Source organism: Pteropus alecto, unplaced genomic scaffold (assembly GCF_000325575.1).
Source record: "Pteropus alecto unplaced genomic scaffold, ASM32557v1 scaffold125, whole genome shotgun sequence".
NCBI classification, from domain to species: domain Eukaryota; kingdom Metazoa; phylum Chordata; class Mammalia; order Chiroptera; family Pteropodidae; genus Pteropus; species Pteropus alecto.
In genome coordinates this window covers 8,447,621-8,451,353 of record NW_006436888.1, presented here as the reverse complement: position 1 = coordinate 8,451,353, position 3,733 = coordinate 8,447,621, and positions in this window count along the sequence as shown.

The window sequence follows — 3,733 nt, the reverse complement described above, 5'->3', positions numbered from 1 at the left end:
TACAGTCTCTCTGGGTCAGAACTTACTCACCATGCATAAGTCAAATCTTTAAGAAATCAATCATTGTATAGTTAAGAACAGTCCAGTTTTCTGTATTCCTAACAGGGAATTAGTTAGTCCAATAAATCATGTTTGAATCTTACTGTGAAGCCTTGAAGAATAATATAGGTGTTTATTGAAATGGAAAGTTGTTTATGCTATAGTGTCAAGTGAAAAATCCGATTATCCATAGTATGACTCAATCTGTCATATGTGTTCATATGCCTACGAAAAAATTGTGAAGGTAACATTTTCTCTAGGTGGTTTTCTTGTTTTCGCTTGCCTGCACTTTCTCCCTTTCTGTACTAAAAATATAACCTGGATATTAAAGAAATAACGTGTTCAAAATAAAATATTCAGTTATTGAGGAAAAAAAGCTACATTATTATCGTGGACCTAGGAGGCAAGCGCTTGAAAGCCTGTGTGTACATCTAAGTCAATAAATGTTCTTAGAAAAAAACAGATATAGACCTATCAACTGTTTGGAATTTTGAATAACCTATAACCCGGGCATGCTATTTAGTTCCTTTTTCTTCTCATCAATCTCATGAGTTCAAATTGGGAATGTGAGAAATTCATTCACTGAAGCGTGTGACGGATACAGTCAGCAAACTGTAGTAAGGGGATTTAAACTCCTCAGATACCACCTGACACCCTGGCCTGGTGGAAACACTGGTTTTTGGCGAAGATGTTAACTCTAGCCAAACAAGGAAGGTTTTTTTTTTTTTTCCGGTTTTATTGAAAAATAATTGACACAAGCAAGTTTGTGGGAAAATGTTTGTACTTAAAGATTAAACTTCAGCCATGAAGTTTGTTTACCTCTTCTAAAATCATGAAAATCGTCTCTGCCTAAGTAACTTCTTTATAATGTAATTTAACAAAAAAAATTTAACTTTAAAAATTCAAACTACTTAATTTTGATACCTAAATTCTAATTTTAAGCAGACAGGACAAGAAGTGACTGAGAATTTTTAAAGTTGTTTTTTTTTCCTCCGATGGACATTTGGGAACACATATCTTAACATTAGTGTCCAATACGAAAAAAAGCAATCTTTTTGACTCAGCATTTAGAGTCAAAAGGAGATTGCTTTTTTTCGTATTGGACGCTATGATTTTTTTCTGATTCTGGGCTGCCTAAGGTGTGGTGTGTCATGCATGCACTTATAAACGTTTTACTTTGACGAATGTTACAGTATTCTCCATTCATTAAGTGCCTTATCATATAGAAATGAGGTACTATAAGTGAAAACATTTAAAGTTTGGTACATAGTGTTAGTTATTAGTCTTTATATTTTTCCCTGTATGAACCATAACACAAGAAACTCATTTGATTCTTCTATGCATAGGTTATTTTCCTCATTATGTGAAAAGCTGACAATACATAGAAATGACTTATCAATTATTTTAAGTTATGTACACACATATATTACTACAGTAGTCAAGGTACTAAAAGTTGAAATAATATTTTGAGGAATTTTCATATTTTTCCTCTCCTGGAGATGAAAGTGAGAAAGGCAGAAAACTCAGAGTAGGAAAAATCCGTAAGAATTCCTAAGAATATGCTATGAAGCTGAAAAGCTGAAATGCCAGAAAATAATTCTGGGAAAAATAAACCCTTGGTTGTGTTCATACCTACACTCAAGCATAAAGTAGGAGGCAGAAACCCTTCCTGAATGTTCCCCAAATGAATGTGTAGCCAGTGAGATTTAGGAAGGTGAAGCTATATTTGGTAACCCAATTAAAATAACTACATTCTCAAGTTACTTACTAGGAAACCATGGTATTCTTAGTATTTTTAAACTTGTCACAACCTGTGCTAATGTTGGCTTTTTTCTTCCTCTTTGCTAAGTATAATCATCTGAGAATTAGTATTCAGCAGCAGGTATAATTTTTTTTTTTTAAAGCAGAAAACAAAAATCATAAGCTCCAAGGATCTGGCTACTGTGGCTAATTTGCTCATGGAATTCTAGATTTATCCCCTGGAGCCCAAGAGCCTTACAGTATTACCTGAAAATAAACAGCATATTGAAGACACCTAAGCCTGTCATGCAGAGAAAATCAACTTTATCAGCCCATGGCTACATGTTACTGAGTTAAGGTCATTTATTGGTGTTATAGTCCTTTTTTTGAGTCTAGGGGATGGATGGTAATTATTAACTCTACACCTCCTCCAAAGGGCAACATTTCTAAGAGAAATCAAAGGAAGGAGAGACAAAGCAGGGCCTTCTTCATGGTTTCTATTGCACTGGAGCACAGGCAGGGAGACTGAAGCAGAGTATACCAAATTCTTTGTTTAATAGAGGGAGTGTTAATGTATATTATGTGAAAAATCATACCATAGAGAATAATGATCAGTGAAAATTCCCTCTTCTTATATTTGGACTTCACCTCTAATATTCTTTTTGGCATTTACACCTTTAAGCTACCAATAGGATAATGTCCTTCTTGGTCCTTTCTTACTGAGGCAAAACAAGTTGCTCCTGGTGACTCTGACCCTGGGCAACACCGGCTAAGCTCAAGACATTTGCTCTGGCCCCTGTAGTCAGATAACACTCAGGCTGGCTAAGTCACCTGAGTGTGACAGCTCCGCAAGAAGTTAATGATCCTTCCACAGGCCAAGTCCAATGAGTGTTTTTATCTTATTAGCTTTGCAAAGTACTTCAGTTTATCACCTCTGGGGAGCCCTCCAATCTGAGACGATATTGCTGAAATGACATTAAAAATTAACAATAGTAAACTACCATTTATTGAGGCAAGTATTATGCTAAAATTTTGATAGCTTAGGAAACTGAGGCTCAGAAAAGTATTTCTGAGGTAAATCCAGTCCCTTAACCACTAAATGTTTTCGTCAGAATTTTCTTAACCACCTAAACAGAAATAGCCAACCAATGCAGCATTCACTCTCTCGGAAATAATCTTATTTTTTAGGGGTTTTTCCAGTCATCATTTTGATCGTTATGTTGGAGTCAATTTTCTGATTTGACTTTAAAATTTTATGTCATTCTTTAAGTTGTCTTCGAAGCTACAGAATATTATTGAATCATCTGCATTTTTACATAGATTTTTTTTTTCATATGGTTACTAAAAATGTTAAAAAGAACGTCAGCCTCCCTCCTGGTAATTTTATCAGAGCAGTCAGTTTTCAACCAAGTGTTCAGTCAACCTTCAACATACGAAGTAGTAAAATTCTCAGCGGCCCAGCACTTAAAACACTGCAGACTCCTCAATTAAATGTCAATAAACGAAGTCAACGACAATACCAAATATCTGTCACGGTTTTGCCTCACTTCACAGTGTTTATAATCCTCTGAGGAATATAGTCAGAAAATAATTCAATTAAAGTGAAAAAACAGGGGCGGTCCCAAGGTTAAGAAGAGGTTGGGAATAAAAGGGAATTTAAAGCAAACATCTCCTAAAACATTAATAACACTGGCAGAGTTTTTTAGATGCGGTAACCCGACACCTCAAAGCGGAGCCTAGAAAAACGCGAGCGCCTCCCCCAGCCCGCGCTCCGCTCGGCCCGGGTCCCGTCGTCCTCGGGTCCCTGCCCCAGGGCAGGGCGGTGGGGGACCGGCCCCAAGACCCACGGCCGCGGAGACAAGTTCGCTCCCCGGCCCGGCGCGCCGGGAGCCGAGCGCGGGGACGGCCGCAACGTCAGCGTCTGCCACCCCTACTCCCGCCGGAGCCTCGGGGA